This window comes from Narcine bancroftii, chromosome 11 (assembly GCF_036971445.1).
Source record: "Narcine bancroftii isolate sNarBan1 chromosome 11, sNarBan1.hap1, whole genome shotgun sequence".
NCBI lineage: Eukaryota > Metazoa > Chordata > Chondrichthyes > Torpediniformes > Narcinidae > Narcine > Narcine bancroftii.
Genome location: NC_091479.1, coordinates 97,920,413 through 97,939,298, shown reverse-complemented (window position 1 = coordinate 97,939,298; position 18,886 = coordinate 97,920,413). Strand labels below are relative to the sequence as shown.

The 18,886-nt window shown below is 41.0% G+C and overlaps 1 long non-coding RNA gene across 1 annotated transcript; it reads left to right on the top strand.

Moving 5' to 3' along the window:
- Window positions 1–6,634: 6,634 nt before the first annotated feature.
- LOC138745652 (uncharacterized) lies at window positions 6,635–18,376 on the top strand. Its single transcript, XR_011346391.1, has 3 exons — window positions 6,635–6,741; window positions 14,821–14,919; window positions 18,197–18,376. It is a non-coding gene; the product is annotated as an uncharacterized lncRNA (long non-coding RNA).
- Window positions 18,377–18,886: the final 510 nt, after the last annotated feature.

Below are 18,886 nucleotides of genomic sequence, written 5' to 3'. Positions count from 1 at the left end.
TATGCCATCTTTGCATTCCTAAGACTAAATCAGATTTAAATCAAACCCTTTTTTTCAAACCAACATACATGTGCATAGCTATTCACAAACATCCTCAAATACACACCCAGACCCTCCACTCCCTGATCACCTTGGAACCTTTGGTGATAGTATACTAGTGCATACATCGTACAGTAAGACATCTATTCCATCAGCTCTCATAATTTAATAAATAATGCATAAATGGTTGCCATTTATGACAAGAATTTCCAGTGGACCTTCTTCATGTATATTTGACTTTCTCCAGTTTAATAAAGAAACTGTTATCATTAATCGATTGTATAATAGAGGGGCCCCTCTCAGACTAGAAGCTTGGCTAATAGAGATGTAAACACTAGCATCTCTTTATGTAGAGAATTTAGAGAGTTGACAGAGATTCCAAATATTGCAGTCAACAGGCAGGGTTGCAAATTTACTTTAAATATTTTGGAAAATGTGCTAAAGGCTCGGCTCCAGATCCCCTGTGTTTTGAAGCAGTGATACACATTCAGTAGTTTTAATGATGTTTGCAAAATTACCTCCAGGATTTCAATCTGCCAATGCCAGGAAACATGCAGACCTGACCATCAGCTCAGCTGCCACTGTTTGTGTCCAGAATCTGGCGTTGATATATGACCTATTTCTATGATACTTAACGAGTGTCTGACCATGCAGGGTGTACCCCCATGGAGTCTGAAATTTAGCCAAGCGCTGTCAGGTAGAAGAACTCAGTGGGTTAAGTGGCATCAGTGGAAGAAATAGAATGGTCAACATTTCAAGTCTAAACCTTTTATCAAGACCGGTAAAATGTAGTAATGAGGCATGTGTCCAAGTCTGGAATTTAGAACTTGTATGTATTACTTCCCCTCAGACCCCCTTGATAACACTGGACAACATTTTTTTTCAAAAGGTTTGCTTCCTGAAAAAAATTGGGGGTTGTGATAGACAAGATTAACACAAAGACCATTTCAGATGTGCTGGATCATGTAGGAAGTTGGAAAAACATTAACTTTGATGAAATTTACCATGTTTAATCACAAAATGATGTGTTTGTTCAACTAACCTAAAAATATTTTCATTTGTATTCAGCATCTGATACCTCTTGTGTCAGTGTCCAACAGTCAGCCAGTGTTGATGGATTTCAGTTGCCCTGATATTACTTTTCCATGGTCGCAATGTCCTTTCACCATATTCATCACTGACTGCACCAAGATCAGCAGGGAAGAATTTTCAGTGATATGTAGGCTTGAAGTAGTCTTAAAATATGACAGAAAATCACAAAAATAGATTAGATCTAAAAACAATGCATGTTAGGAAAATGCTAAGTTGATTTGCGTGATGACCATCCCAAAATCCATAAAATACACCCAAAAGTGTTAAGGAAGCAATATCTTCATTGTCCATTGTAATTCTCAGGTCTGACCACAGTCCTAAACCGTTCTCCCACCACCACAAACTGAGCCCACCCCCAGCAGTCAAAGGTGATACCCTCCTGTAATTTGTATCCCCTTCTATTGACACCTGAGCCAGATCTCCCCCAGGCCTCTCGTACGGTACCCTGGACCTTATTCACAATCCATAACTTTGCTGAGTTCCTGCACTTATTCTACTACTGTGGAGCAAGCGATAAAGAAGAGGCAAATGTTTTTCTTCGTAAAGCAAATTTTATCAGCCAGCTTTCTACCAAAGTGACTTGGAATGTCATGATCGGTAGGTACCCTGGCCTTGTCCTCATTGGAGTTTTGAAGGATGAGCATCAAATTTCAAAGTTCATTTATTGACGTGTACACAAATATAAAAATATACAATATTTGTTTAGTTTCTGTTTGCCCATAAAGACACACACAGAAGAGACACTAGTCTGACAGCCCTACCAAAAAGAAACATCGAGTATCCATCGAATATCCATGGATCCAGTCACCTCCTCTGCTGCTTCCTGTTGTATGATCTCCACAGGGCATATAAAATTATGAAAGGAATGGATATTTTAGAAGCAGGAAGGTTGTTTGTACTGGCAGGTGAGACTAGAATGAGGGAACATTGCCTCAAGGTTCACGGGAATAAATTTAAGTTAAAAGTAAGAAGGAACTGCTTTTCCCAGAGAGCAGTGAATCGGTGGATTCTCTACCCATGGAAGAAACAAGGGCTGCCTCATTGAATGCATTTGGTTTTGCATCATAGGGGAATTAATGACCGGGAACATGTTGGTAAGTGGAGTTGAGCCCATGGCCAGATCACCCATGATCTTATTGAATGGTGGGCCAGGATTGATGGGCCAGATGGCCAACTCCTGCTCCTATTTCTTATGGAATATTTTTCTCCACTCTGAGTTCCCAATCTAACATATGAATGAGTGAAAATCAGCCATAATTATCATTTGCTAAAGACAGAATAACATATCCAGTGGATTTTAATGTTTGGAGTATGTACCTTGGAGACTGCTCACTATGTTGACGTGTTCTGTGACTGATAAACTGCATTACACATCTGGTAAGTGCTGTAGCAATGTACTTTTGATGATTTATCATGCTTACAGGATTTTCCGGATTTACAGGCCCGACTATTGGGATCCAGCATATGTTAAGGCAAGAATAGCATATCATTTGAAAGACTTTCTTTCTCCATCCAGTTGGTAACAGCTCTAGCTAAGCTGGTATTAATCTCCTTGAGTGAAAAGATGGTTGGTTCAAGTCCCTAACTAAAGGCCTGATCCACACTAACACTCCAACCATGTGCTGATGGAATGTTCCAGTGACTTTCAGAGGAGAAATTAAATACAAACGCCTGCAGGTACTGAGAATGTGGAACAGAACCATACATAGGCACCACCTCTGGTGAGAGAAACAGTAAGAATTTGAGGTCCAAGACACCTCATCGGAACTGGGGGAAGATAGTTTTCAGCAGCAGGGGAGGTGGGGTGGGCAGTGCAATGAAAATGGTGCTGAGCTTCCAGTTGCCTGCCACGTTTAGTCCCCCTCCCACTCTGAGCTCACTGTCTGCCCTCCTATCCTGTTACAAGAAGTCCCCAACACAAGCTTGAGGGGCAGCACCTCATCTTCCAACCAGGCATTTTGCAGCCTGCTGGACTGAGTCAAATTCTCTACCTTTTGGCAACTCGCTCTTCCTTTCCGACAGCTTCAAACCGGTTATTTCTGTCTGGAATCATTTTGGCTTTGGTTTTCTTTATTGTTCCTTTGCTGACATGTCTGTCATGCACTGCCAGACTGAGATGACCCGTAAATTGGAGGAACAACACCTCATCTTCTGACTTGACATCCTCCAACCGGATAGTATTGACTTCTCTGACTTTCATTTACCCCCCCCCCCCCAACTCCCTTGCTTCCCCCGTCATCTCTCCATTCCCTGTCTCCTTTCGAACAGCCATGATAAATTCTACCTAGTCCCTTATTTTACCAGGAGCAGGAGCACATGACCAACTCATTCAAAGGAACTCGTTCATCCATCAGGATGAACTATTTTCATTTTCCTTCATGAATCAATTATCCTCCCAATTTTAAGGAGGCAGCCAACGTCATAAAGGACCCTCATCACCCTGGCCACAGCCTCTTCTCACTGCTACCTCCGGGTAGAAGGTACAAAAGACTGAAAATCAGCACCTCTAGGTTCACGAACAGCTACCAAATTCTTGAACTTTCCCTCGATACGCTAATCATGGGCTGCTCCCACACTACAAAAGGACTGTCTGCACTGTTGCAAGTCGATCATTGTGGATTTGGTTGACCGGTTGCAAGAGCGGATCCGCCATTGATTACTGGGAACTTGCTTAAAGGAATCACCTTGTAATGCAAGTAATCAGTGAGTTAAGCCTTCAGGATGAGCCACCCTCATCTTGTACAATGCAACACAACTAGGAAAAGAATTAATCATGGCTGCCAAATCACTTCTGTAAATCCTGGAAAAAAAGTTGTGGCAAGTCTAAATCCTACCATTGCTTGTGAGCAAGATCTGCCCCAGCACTCCATCAGGATTAAAATTGTCCCAGTTATACAGGCTGTGTATAAAATAATAATTCTGTCAACAGTGAAGAACCTGTGAAAGGATATGTAATTGAACTGAGGGGGCTGGAATAATGGAAACATTTAACAATTTCATCTAATGACCCACCAATTAGGCAGAAGCATCACTTTCTTTGTAAAATGATTCCATTAACCATTTTGCATGCTTCAGCTTTTCAAACAGTGATTAGCTTTTACTTCTTTGGGCATGATATTTGTTGAAAGGACTTTTGCTGTTTTTGCATTCCAATGTGAGTTTCAAGGATCAGCACTTATTTCCCATCTCTAATTGTCCTGGAGAGAGTGGACTTCAGGTGACTGCAGTCCTTCAAGTGAACATGCTCCCATATTGTTTTTGGGTAATGTTCCGGTATTTGGACTGTAGCGATGTTAAAGGAACAGGGATGTATTTCTGTGTTGTGATGCCAAACAACCTGGAGGGAAACATGTAGGTGACATTCTACTCCCATGTCTGCTGTCTTGTCTCATGACAGACACTGCTGAAGAGATTTAAGAGACCATTTGAAATGGTGACACAGCTGATGGCGGTGCTTTATTGAGAATGTTCTGTATGGACAACAAATGCAAGACACCACCTTTTAGTCCCATAATCTCTACCAGCTAAAAGGACAAAGGTATCAAAACCTCGGGGAGTGCCATCATATGAAAGTTGTCCTCCAAGCCACGCGCCATCCTAACTTGGAGACATATCACTGTTCCTTCACCATCATATGAAAGTTGTCCTCCAAGCCACGTGCCATCCTAACTTGGAGACATATCACTGTTCCTTCACCATCACTGGGTCGAGAAACAGGATTGTGGGTATACCCACAACCCTCAGGACTGTAGCTACTTAGGGTGGTAGATTTGGCATAGCAGTTGGGCGACACAGTTTGGCATAGTGGTTAGCGGAAAGCCTATACAGCACCAGCGATCGGGACCGGGGTTTGAATCCCATGCCATCTGTAAGGAGTTGGTACATTCTCCCAGTGTCTGTGTGGGTTTTCCCCAGGGGATCTCGTTTCCCACTGTTCGAAATGTAGTGGTGATGTAGGTTAATTGGGTGGCACAGACTTGTGGCCAAAGAGGCCTGTTACTGAGTTGTATGTCTAAATTTTTAAAACATTTAAAATTTAAAGACATCAACTCACCAATGCCTTCTCAAGGGCAAATGCCGCCTCTGCCCGTTAAATCCATATCCCTTGAATTAATTTTTAAAAATATGACACTGTTGAACATTTGATAGATCTTCAATTGGCATTGATGTAACTAAAGTTAAATTGTCTCGTTTTTACTCAGACATAAATCCTTTATGTGACAAATGTAAAATAGATGATGCTTCTTTAGTTCATAGATTCTGGACCTGCCCTAGCCTAGTATAATCTTGGAAAGATGTTTTTCAAACACTATTGGTGATGCTCAAGTTAAAATTGGAACCTTGCCCTTTAATTGCTCTTTTTGGATCACCTCAACATGTTGATGTATTCCTGACTTCAACTCAAAGCCGAATTTTATCTTTTACTTCACTGATGGCCAGACGTGCAATTTTCATTAAATGAAAAGACAATACTCCACCTACACATGCACAATGGCTAAGAGATATTATGGCTTAGTTAACTCTAGAAAAAATTAGATATGCTAGCAAGTATGCAAAAATTAAGTTCCAAAAGACATGGGGCCCATTTATGGATTTAGTTTTGTTCTGGAATCTTGGTGCAGTGCAGTCCCTCTCCAATGTCACTTGATTCATTCATGTTAACTTTCAGCCATGCTTAGAGAATGGGTTTTGAATTTTATTTTCTCTTTCCTTGTTTTAGAGGTTTTTTTTTGTTGTTAAATTTTACTTTATTGTTATGAGTTTGCTCTGGATTTCTTTATCATGAGTGAGTTCCAGATCCTTCCAAGGCCTCAGATCCCTCTTCCTTTATTGGTTCTTTGCTTTCAGTCCACATTCCCAGGTCATTGAGCTGTGAAGTGGGAAGAACTTCCCTCAATTTAGTCGGTGATCTTTGAATGTGGGAAAGTGCACACACCAATTTCAACTGCATGAACTTGACTGGGTAGGTAGGCTTCCTTCACTAGGCAGTTCTGAATGTGACAAACAGAAGACTCTTTCCCACTTCAGGACTCGTCGGTCCTCATTCCCTGGGTATGCCTACTCTGCTATTGGGTTGTCGAGACATTAGGAAGGAACCTGTTTCATTGAATCCTAAGTGAAACACAAAAGTCTGCAGATGCTATGATTGTAGTAAAAACACAGAAATATTCGAATAACTCAGCAGGTCTTGCAGTGTCCATGGGAGGCAGAAATATAAACGACGTTTCGGGCCTGAGCCCTTCTTCAAGGTGGGTTTCTCCACCATTTTGGTGTTTTTTAGGATTCTAAACACAAGCCCATTGGTCAAGTGAGAACCCTAATGCAAATCTCATGACTCCATACCCAAAAACCCTGAGATCATTGGAGCCCACCTCAGTAAGGTTACAGTCAAAGGAGAAAAAGTAATGCTTAATTGGAAAGCAGAATTAAGAATGCATTATGGGCATATATGATGTATTGGATTTATGGACAATAAAGAAGAATGTTAATGTTTTGCAGGAAAATATACAAAGGCTGTAACCCACGCCAGCCAAGTCTGATTTGAAGGGAATAACCTTGAAAGGGTTTTGATATTTTGCAAAGGCACTTTGACCATCTCTCAACTGGAAAGTAGGTGTCTGTTTGAGAAGGCAGTAACACATAAAGCCATTGTTGTAAATTTTGTTTTACACTTGAGTATGGTGGATAAATAATGTGCTTGCAAATGAACTGGTTTTATTGTAATAAGAGCTGCAAATGAACAAAAGATCTCTTCCCTCTCACTTTTCTCCTCCAGAATAATGCACTTTGATTAATGGCGTCATTCTTGCAACCCACTGCTTGGCCTGACATCCTAGCTGGAGGCGAGGGCTTCAAAGTTGGTTGATCTTTACGCTCAGTCATCATGTACTTTTTGCTTCATTATACACTGAGTGTGCCTGCAGCCTGCAAGGCTTTACTGGCTAAATCCCACAGTCAATAAATAAATACCACCCTGCTTTAAATGACATCGAAGCTAATCTAGAGACTAATGAGGACATAACACATGGTAGACCTTTCCTTTGAAATGATTTGTAAGGTTTTTGGAGGTGTTACAATGCCAAAGGCAATCCTTTTTTTTGTATATCATTTTACATACTGTTAGAATTCACCACCAGAAATAATTAATGGGCAAATGCCAGCCACATTTAATGGAGCCATTCTGGTAGGACTGGACTTTAAAGATGAAAAAAAAGTCACATTGTTAAGTTTAATTCTTATGTTCTCTGGGGGATGGATCATCTGTACCTCCTCCAGGCAGAATTCTGCTCCGTAGTAGAAGGAATAATCGGATGACATTGTCCTCAGTCTGAAGCATATCAGGTTCCAATGAGAGAGGAAGGATTCAGCATTATGGATTTGAAACTGGCAAGAGTTTGTACATATTTCTCAAGGCTCAGGATACACCACAGTGAAATAACTGCGGGTTGATTCTTGCTTTGTCTTTCGAGCTCACTGCCCTGCCCCCACTACTCTTGCCCAATCACCACATGCCAGGAAATTAATCTTGAGTTGTACTCTCTCCCCAGAGCCAAGGAATATTTCTATGGTTGTCTGAGTATTGCCTCATTTCCAGTAAATTTACACCAGCATTCTCAACCTCTTTTTCAGATATGGCCCCCAAAGTTTATGGGCCCCCTTCCCATGTGAACCAGCCAAGTTTTTGGTTTCTTCCGTGCTTCTTTCCTGCAGACCACATAAGAAAAATCAAAACATTTATGTTAAGTGAGGTGAAACGAAAACAAGGCTTTTAATTAAATGTGTTGTGGCTCCCATTGAGAATGACTGATTTAGACTATAGGTGGACTATAGCTTCAAGGCCACTTCAAACACAGATAAAACTTTAAAATGATCTGCTTATGGAGCAGCCCTAAAAGCCTGCTCCAGCACTGCTTTAATGCAGAGCGGTGCCTTGGTGTTTCATTCAGATCTGTTGTAGGCAGGGTGACTTGTGGTTGCGCTGCCCATTGTAAATACGTGGCAGAGTAATGGGCGTCTTCCCTACTCATAATACCCCTCGCAGCTGGAACTGCTCTGCGTTTCCCAGAATGGTTCAGCTGTGTGGGGGATTATGGATAGGGTAGATGGCTATTGCTCTGCCAACATCTATCAGTCTTGAACTTTCCTAAATGCTACCCAAGCCATAACATTACTCCAGGACCAAAGATCTGTATGTACACGAATAACATTATTTTTTGTTTGCATTTCCTGTGAGTGTTTATTTATCCTTTTAGATTCATCATCTTTCCTTTGCTCTTTTGGCGCATTGTGGTAATTTAATTTATACATATTGTTTGTGTATTTTATTTCACCAAACAAGAATTTCAGGGTATCGGTACATTGACAATGTACAATGTGCATGACAATAAACTCTCATCATCTTCCAAAAACATATGGGTTTGTATGTTAATTGGGAGTATTGGGCAATCACACAACAAGCTGAAGCAGATAAGCGGCTAGAGTCCAAAACTGGTTGTCCAAAAAGTGCAGAAATAGGATGAGGTTGTAGGTCATGAGCAAAACTGCTGAAATAATATCAAAAATATCTTTCCAATGTAGAAACAAAGATCTGCTGCTTATATTTGGCCAACTTGTTTTTAAATCTATCTCAATTTGTAACAACTCTGTTGCTAGGACACAATATGTCACTCTGTGGAATACCTCACTCATTCTAAATTTAGGCTTGAAATCTTTAAGGAGATTGTACATCTCCAAAATCGCTGTAAAATTATACATGATCTTTTCCCTAAATAATGAGTCAGGCCACATGCACAACATCATTATGGTATTCATGCTAATCAGACAACAAGACTTCTTTTGCGTATAACAGTTCGAACTTGAGAGACATCACAAAGTATTGATACTGGCAAGCTTTAACCTGGAATAAAACGTGAGGTACATTTGCAAAGGGCACTCTATGGATTGACGGTGGTGATATTTTTTCACCCGTGTGAACCTTTAACATCACACACTTGCAGAGAGAAGCATCCACTTTCTTAATTCAGGATTAGCCAAAGGGCAAACCTCATTATGATTTTCCAGCTCTTGAATTTTCTGACAATAATGGATGGATGCCTCCCTTGGTTTTAATTCAGTGCATCTCCTGAATGGTTGGATGTGTCACAGAGTATAGAAATGGACCCATTGGCCCAACATCTCTCTGAGCTATTCCTATTCACATTTGGCCCATATCCCTTGAAACCCTTTCCTATCCATCTACCTCCTAACATCCTTTAATTATTGTAATTGTCCTCATGCCACTTCCTCTGGCAACTCATTCCACATACCCACCACTCTCCATATGCCTTCTTCACCATCTCATCTGCCTGTGCTATCACCTTCAGGGAATTATGTGGTCATAGCCCTCTGTCTCTGTTCTGAAACTCTCTCCAGTGCCCTATCATTCATTGTGCATGTGCTGCCCTGGTTTAACCTCCCAAAATGCAGCACTAAGTACTTGTCCAAATTAAATACCATCTGCCATTTCTTGGCCCAATTGCTCCAGTTCCTGTTGACACCTTGGACAGTCTTCTTCACTGCACACCACAAATATTGGTGTCATCAGCAAACTAATGATCATGGCACCTGCATTCTCATCCAAATTATTAATATACAACAAACAACTGTGATCCTTGAGGCACATCACAGATCAGAGGCTTCCAATGTTGAAAACTACCCTCCACTAAGCCAATTTTATATCCAATTAGCAAGCTCACTATTAATCCTATGTGATCACGCCTTCCGGTCCATCGTACCATGTGGAATGTGATGGAGTTTGCAGGGTGTGAGGTCGGTAGGATTCCTGTTTTGTATCTGGTGTTATCTCTGTACTAAAATATCTGTAAGACACTATAATGGATGACTGGGGTCAGAGCATGAAGTTTCAGTTCGGATGTGGACTAATTTAGGTAATGACTGAAAAAGCAATCTTGTAATCAACCACTATCACGACCATTTTGTTTTTGTGAAGTACAAAAATAGTATTGCTGAGAATTAGGAAGATCTTTATCTCGAGACAAGTGTTCCGCATGGAAATATCTGAGTTTATGTTGTAGAATATATTGTACATTTGAACCAAAGTTCTTGCTGCAACCAAACAGGTACTTTATTAACAATGTCAATAGTATGCACTTTATTAACTTAAAAAGAGATAATAAATACAAAAGATAAATACCGATAGACAAATATTCACAATTTTCGTAGTGCGAGAAAGTGGTTTTACAAAAGTTCAGACGGCCCTTTTTTGTGGTGTCAGAGTATTTTATGACTAATGTAACAAGGAGAGGTTCATCAGCCTGATAGCTGTGGTAAAGAAACTGTTCTTGAGGTGTTGAAGGGTGATGGGGGTCCTTTATTATATGAAATAGCCCTTACTTGACAGTAAAATTAACAGCATTCATCATTAGTATAAGGGGTTGGGAAGGTGTAGAGGGGAGGGTTTTTTTTTCTTATATAAACCATGTTCGTTTTGAAGATCTATTTTGTTTAATCATTTTGTATGATCATGGATGTTAAACAAAATATTTAAAAAAGATTTAAAGCACTTAGTTGAGGACACTGTCAATAAGCTCTTACTTTTCCTGTCTCTTATTTTAGAAGGCAAGTTTATTATTACCACACTGCTCCATACAGCTCAGCATCTCATCCATCATGTACCTACTGTTACGGCCTCCTCTTAGTTAGAGAGACTGGATGATCATGTGGCTGAGAATCTTTGCTTTGCCTGTTGCCAACCACTTCAACTCTGTGCCCCATTTTCATACCAATATGCCTGTCCATGGCCTCATGCTCTCTCAAACCGAGGGCATCTACAAAATTGGAGGAACAACACTTAATATTCCATCTGACACCCTCCAACTGATGGCATTAACTGAGACTTCTCAGGTTTCCATTAGTCTCTCTCTCCCACTCTCTCTCCTTTCCTTTCCTTCAGGTCCCCACTCCCCTCCTCCATTCAGAGAGCTACCCCTTCCCCCAACCACTTCTCAGTTTTTTTTTCTCTTCTGCCCTCCCACCCACATCCACCTGACCTTTTGCCTTTGCTCCTCTTCCTGCCCCTTCTTTCCTCCACCTTGTTATTCAGGCACCTGTCTACTTTTTGCTCATACCGTGACGAAGGTCTCAGGCCACAAGCATTGATTATGTGTCTTTGCTTCCTCTGAACGCTCCATGACCTGCTGAGTTTCTCTGGTACTTTTGCGTATTAAAATTCTTCATCATACAATGCTTCTTGTGAAAATATAATACAACCAAGGAGTTATTCCAGCAGGAAGGGTGGGAATAATTTATAAGCGAAGGAAGAAATGACCAGGGATGGATAACACTCCTCAATGCTGCTTTTAACTTTGGGCTGTTGTAAGTATTTCAAGAGCTTCACAACAGCCTTCTCTTATTATTTTTTAAGTTTTAGCTGTTTCACTGTATATTGTCTTCATAGTATCTTATTTTTGAGAAAACTTCCCTCTGTCATCAAGTAATGTGATTCCTTGACGTTAATGCATTGAGCTATCATTTTACAAGACTCTTGGGTTTTGGAAGACAATCTGTATGTCAATCAGTGACCAATGGGTGTCATGGGGCTGACTCCAGCATGTTTATCGCTCTTCTGCCACAGAATTTGTACTTCACTTTCCTGTTTTATGGAACGGTCCCCTTATAAAGCAATGTTGCAATCATACTGAACAAAGCTGACTTGTTTGCATATAATAAAATGTCCCAAGTTGATCTATGGGGGAATGGGATGTTCCATCGAATAATAGCAGCATAGATAAATCAAAGTATTCAGTAGAAAGAAATGATAATATGCCCAATATAAAAATAATTATTAAATGAAGTAGGTCTCGAAGCATCGAGAGAAAGCTACCAACATCTGGGGCTGAGCCCTTCATCAATGTACAAGCAAAAATCAGACACACGGTTGAATATAAAGGTGGTGGTGGGGTAGGGGGGGGGGGAGGAATGATGAAGGGGTAAAGGCAGAAGCATAAGCCAACAGCCAAGAGACCATAGGTGGGCATAGATAAGGAGAGGAAAGGAACTCACATTCATAGTTTTAAACACCTTGGGAGGATGTGAGAAAAAAAATATTTACCATAATTACCCTCGAGAGGGTGGCAACAAGCTAGAACTGTTGAGGTCCTTCTAGTGAAGGTTTCTCTTGAATCTTGATAAATTTCTTCAACACTGCACACATCTAGGCAAGTCGAGAACATTGCATCATGCTTCTGAGTTGTGGTTTGTAGATGGTAGGAAGGATTTGGAGTGACTCTACAGGATACTCAGCTTTTGACTTACTCTTGTGTCTGGCCAGTTAAGCTCTGGCCATTAGCGGCCAACCAGGATGTAAATGATGGATCACTTAGAAGGTAATTGATTGTCAATTCTTTGTTAACCAAGGAAAGGAGAGAGATAAAAGAAATGAGTGCTGTAAGGAAGTGGAGAGATATCAAATCAGAATCTGAATTTATTGTCATGTGCATGTCACAAAATTAATTGTTTTGTGGCAACATCACAGTGCAAACGTATAAATTTTATAAATATATACACACACGCTCTCACACACACACACTCTCACACACACACACTCTCACATAAATCACCTGACAAACTACATAAAAATAGTGCAAGAAAAAGTCAGAGTGAGTCAGTGTCTGTGGTTCATTGTTCAATCAGGAATCTGATGGCGGAGGAAAAGAAGCTGCCTTTATGCCGCTGAATGTGCATCTTCAGGTTCCTGAACCTTTCACCCGATGGTAACAGATTGATGATGGTGGGTCCCTGAGGATAGAGGCTGCTTTCTTAAGACACCACCTCTTGAAGAGGTCCTCAATGGAGTGAAGACTGGTGCTCATGAAGTTGCAGGTCGAGTTAACAACTCTCTGGAGCTTTTCCTTGTCCTCCATACCAGAATGCTCTCCACAGTACACCTGTAGAGGTTTTCAAGAGTTGACGGTGACATACCAAATCTCCTCAAACTCCTCACAAGTTTAGCTGCTGCCAGGCCTTCTTCCTGATTGCATCAGCATGGAGGCTCCAGGACAGATCCTTGGAGATGTTGATACCCAGAAATCTGTAGTTCTTGACCCTCACCACTGCTGACCCCTCAATGAGAACTGGTTCATATTCTGATTTCCTTCTGAAGTCTACAATCATCTCCTTAGTTTTGTTAACATTGCAAGGTTGTTGTTGTGACACCACTCAACAAGCTGATCTATCACCCTTTGCTTCCTCATTGCCGTCTGTCATTGGCAAATTTGTATACAGCATTGGAATTTTGCCTAGCCACACAGTCATGGCTCTAGAGAGATATGTAATATACTTGCCTTCATAGGACATCAGCAAGAAGCCTGGGCTTTATTGCTATCGCAAGAAGGTGCACCATCTTCTTGATCCACAGTAGTCCATCTGGTGAAGTTACCGTCTCAGTCTTAGTAGGTGGAGTTCCTGGATATGGGTGCAGTGATGATGAAGATGAGGTTCCATATTTTTTTGGATGAAACGTGTCTTCAAGGATAATTTAGAAATGGCGTGCCCAAATAAAATCTCCCCACTTGTGAACTGGTATCAAAGGAGCTTTAGTGAGCTTTTAATTTTAACAGAGAAATAAATATATTTACATTTCTAAAACCAAGCTTTGGGGCAGGGCATTTTAACTCGGTTGATCTTAGTGAAAGTAAGAATAAAAAGGATATTCAGCTCATTTTTCAATCGAAAAGCAGCCTGCAGAATCCTGTCAGCGAATTAAACTGTTCCTTAAATTAATCCAGCCTCCATTACTGTAGCTCATGCTTATTTTCTGCATGCAGAACATGCTGTCAATATATCAGTGCACCACTAATTGTGTTCTGTATTGGGAAGTGGTCTCTGAGCCAGTTATATTCCCTGTAAGTACTAACTATAATAATTTCCAGTAGACACAAAGTGCTTCATTTACAAGGATTTGTTCTTGATTGCAGATGAATGACTACTGACTCATGTACTTACATCACATGTACAATGACATTGTCACGTTAAATATTCATTTGACCTTTATATGTATGAATAAACCACAGTTCCTAAGTTTAAGTCTATTTGTCAAAAAATACCTGGTACAGTGAAGGGTTCTTCTGCACAGAGACAAACAGGTAATCTCTAACATTTGCATAGAGTTATGAAGAATACGATGTACAGAGTATTCAATCACAATGAAAAGGGTGAAAAGCATGAAATCACTATATTGGGTTCATTCAGTTGTCTTATAGCTGTGGGGAAGAAACTCTTTAAGTCTGTTGGTGCGTGCTTTTGAACTTTTAAACCTTCTTCCTAATGGGGGGGGGAGGGAGGTGGGGAGGGAAGTGCGTCTGCAGTGTGATGGGTACTTCACTATGTTAGCTGCCTTTCCTAGGCAGCAAGGGATGTCGATAAGGTACATGGAGGGGAGGGAAGTTTACAGTATGTTCTGAACTGCATTCACCACCTTGATCCCGTCTTGAATAGAGCATCTCCTGTACTGTGCGGCGATGTACCCAGCAAGCGTGCTTTCAATTGTTTCACCTTTAGAAGTTGTTGAGGATCATTGGGGACATGCCGAAAGTCTCCTGAGAAAATTTGAACCTTTAGTACTTTATGCTACTTCGACAACTTTTGGATGTTTATTCTCAATGTTATCTTTCCTTTCATTCACGTTACCAGGGCATCGATGGTAAGGCCAGTGTGTATTATCCACCTTAACTGGACTTGAACTTGGGCATTTACAAGCTAAGGACTGGAGTTACAGATGGGTCAGACCAGGCAAGTTAATCAGTGAACCAGATCGAATTCATGTAATCTGTTAGTTGTCAGCACTGATGTGGACTTTTTATTCTAGATTTGTGTAATTCCTTGAAATTATAAATTCTTCAGTTGGTGTGATGGGACCTAAAGTCCTGGCTCCTTATTAATAACCTCCATGTAACAGAACCTCCCTAGGTATATTTAAGATAGAGATAGATAAGGTCTTGATTTAGTAGTGAATCAAGGGGGAAAGGCAGGAGAATGGGGTTGAAAAGGATAGTAAATCAGCCATGATGGAAATGCTGGATGGATGATGGGCTGAATGGCCTAATTCCACTCCTATGTCTTATGATCTTCCATCCTGACTAAATCACTCAATAATTCAGCACTGACGCAATGATCCTAAAACTCCCCCCAACCCCCCCCCCCCCCGCTCCCCGGCAGCATCCTGCAGAGTTACAGTGTTTCACACTCACTTCAGGAGATGATTCCACCCCCAGACTCCTCTGAATGAAAATTCCCATCACCAGCCATAGATTTACAGCTGCCTTTGACTCATGGATCCATTAATAGCAATTTAATTGGAAGTTTTTGAAGATCCACCCATTGCTAATGCTTTTCGCCTCGGGTTCCTTTGTATGTCAATGAGCAGAACTGATGTGTTCTCTGCTTGATTGATGCTGATTTGAATTCTGCTGATCTGTTCTCTTAACCCATTTTCTCCTGTGATATGCATAGGATTGAGAGGTGCAATGAATGGTCCCTTCCATCAAATTTTTCCATCAGCAAGGTTCCTGTGTGTCACTCTATTTCAGCATGCCGTACACAGGCATAAAAGAAATACATAAAAGTGCATGAGAAACTCAGGAGGTCACGCAGCATCTGTAAAAAATAAAGAGTAACCAATGTTTTGGGCCTGAGCCATTCATCAAGGTATAAGGAGAAAGCAGGCAGGAACCTGAATAAAAAGGTGAGGGGGTGGGAGGAATGGAGAGGTGGGAGGAAGGCGGAGGAACACAGGGTAACAAGTGTGTTTTGAAACCAGTATTGTACATTTTTGTCATATGTAAATGTCATGACCTTTCCTGGTCGACCCTGTTCTCACTGACCAGCTCGTGACTCCTCCCCTTTCTTCCCCATAAAAGCTGTCATCCCACAAACCTGCCCCCAGTTCGAGGGCGGGTCAGTGTGAGCGATTGAGAGCATTTCTACGTGTTTTTATTACGATCACAGCGTCTGCAAAATTTTGTTTCCCATCTTGGAACATGCTGACATGGTGCATCTGGAGTAGGTTTGCATAATTTCATACTACCATGTATTTTTTTTTGTGAAACACCAGGATGGAACTAATCAATTATAGCATAAAGGATTAGTCTCCAGAGCAGAAAATTGAATCCATCGAATATCCAATTCCTTCCTCGGTTTCCAGAATAAGCCAGGAATGAAGTGCCAGCCTAAATAATAACTCATATTTGAAAAAGTTGTGCGAGTGCAGTATAAAGTACATACATAACCCTAATCGTAAATTTAACAAATGCAAAAGAGGTCATCTCAGATAATTATAGCTTAACTTTAGTAAAAATATGTACCAAGTAGAATTCCTCCTCATCTGAACAACATCAAAGGAGACCTGGTCGAAGTTTAAAAACTAAATCCTCTCGTACATTTCTAAGATATAAGCATCATTGTGTGGCAGCTATACCACAAGCTTATTATCCAATTGAACACATCTCACTACAAGAATTACATTTATCACTTCATGTACTCGGCCAATTTTCAGTGCAGAGAATTGTGCTTGAGACTAGATTCTAGATTTCAGAAGCTCAAGGTAATCATAGAATTATGGAATTGTTATTACAAGAAGCTACTTGGCCCCATTGTGTCTGTGCCTGCATGGCAATCCAATTTTCATGCTTTCCTGAACCTTGCATTTCCTTCGGTTGTCAAATGTATATCCAACTCCCTCTTGCAAGCTGCACTTGAATTGGGATCCAGTAAGCCTTAAGGCAAGGCCTACAATCTGATCCTAATGTTGAAATTCTGTGATGGGACCAAAATAGGGGAACTAAACACTAGAGATGTTGGGGACTGGAGGCAAATGCTTGAGGAACTCAGGTCAATCAGCATCAGTGTGAGGAAAGGAATGGTCAACATTTTAGGATGGAACCCTTCATCAAGACAGGGAAACTGTCTACTGATGGGTGAGTCAAGGACAAAAGGACATAATCTTAAAATAATGCTTGGCTACTGGAGAGAAAAGAGAAGGCAGTTGACACAAAACATCATAGCAACTCAAAGTTCTCTATTTGAAAAGGCGTTGAATGTTAGAATAATAGAATTTCTCCACATTGGAGCTCGGGTAAGGAATATAGTCTATTCAGAGATCATGAAGTCATTAGAAATAGGAGCAGGAGTAGGTCAATTGGCCCATTGAGCCAGCTTTGCCTTTCAATATATATATCAATTTAGACATACAGCACAATAACAGGCCCTTCAGCCCATGAACCCGTGTCACCCTAATACCCCAATTAACCTACAAACCCCATGCATTTTTGAAGGGTGGGAGGAAACCCACACAGACACAGGAAGAATGTACAAACTCCTTACAGACAGTGCCAGATTTGAACCCTAGTTGATGGCATTGTAACAGCTTTGCGCTCACCTCTACATTGTCTGTGCTGCCCCCGACTGATCTATTCATGGACTCTGCTCCATTTCCCAATAACCCTTCAATTGCCTTTTCTTCAATAGTTAATGCTATTAGAGTGCCCACAACCAAGGTTCAAATCTGCCTCTGTTTGTAAGGAGTTTGCTTGTTCTCCTTGTGTCTGCATGGTTTTCCTCTGAGTGCTCCAGTCTCCTCTCATATTTTAAAGACAATCGGGTTTAATGGGTTCATTAGTCACAAGGGTGTATTTGGGCAGCATTGTTCTGTGGGCTGGAAGGGCCTGTTACCATACTGTATCTCAAATTCAAAAATTACATTAAAAAATAGAGCCATTTGTGTCTTAAATTTAGTTAATGCTACTGTTTCTATTGCCTCCTGGCCAGAGAATTTACTTCTCTTTGGAGGGGGCTATACTTCCTTATCTCTGTCTTAAATCTATATCCCTGAAACCTGAAGCTATGTCCCTAGTTCTTGTCTCATATGCCAGAGGAAACAACCTGATCAATACTGATCTGAGCCAAATCCATTTCCTTAGTGTTGAACTGCAACCTGTGTTCGAACTGCAAGTCCTTTACTGTTCTAAGAAAACAGGTACACTTTCTTCTTCACTCCCTTTCTTCTTCACAGGATGCCTTTCTCAAAGGTAACTCAAATGGTGGAAGACAGCTGTAACTTGTTAGCAGGGATTTACCTGCACCCTGGATTCACACAGATACCAATATATAACTCATGTAGCACAGCAGCCTGGAGATGCCAACCATTTTCTTTTCATTAATGCATTATGCATTTTAAATAAACAAATGTATCTGACTCGACCATATGTATGCTTTTTTTTTTTAGCTTTGACTGAGGCACAGGGGATCAAGGATGTATTTTCCATTACATTTGATGGAATTGAGGATTCCAAAGTTCCATTTAAAGGATGATGTATCCTAGACCCACAATACCTCCTCGTTAGTCAGGGAAAGGCAGCAATACCTACACTTCCTAAGATGGTTGAGGAGGACAAGGCAACCAGCCGTAATCCTAACAACATTCTGCAGGAGCAGAATAGAAAGCATCCTGGCTGGCTGGATCACATATGGTACAGTCGCTGCAAAGCATCAGACCAGAGGACAGTACTGAGAGTGATTGAAACTGCTAGGATCACTGGAATCTCCCTTCTTTCTATTGACAATATCTATTGGGAGTCGTGCATAAAGAGAGTTCAGAGAAATATAGAGGAGCCTTATCGTCCAGCCCACAGTATCTTTGAGATACGACCTTCAAGGAAGAGGTACAGGAGCATAAAAACCAGGATTGCCAGGCTGGGAAACA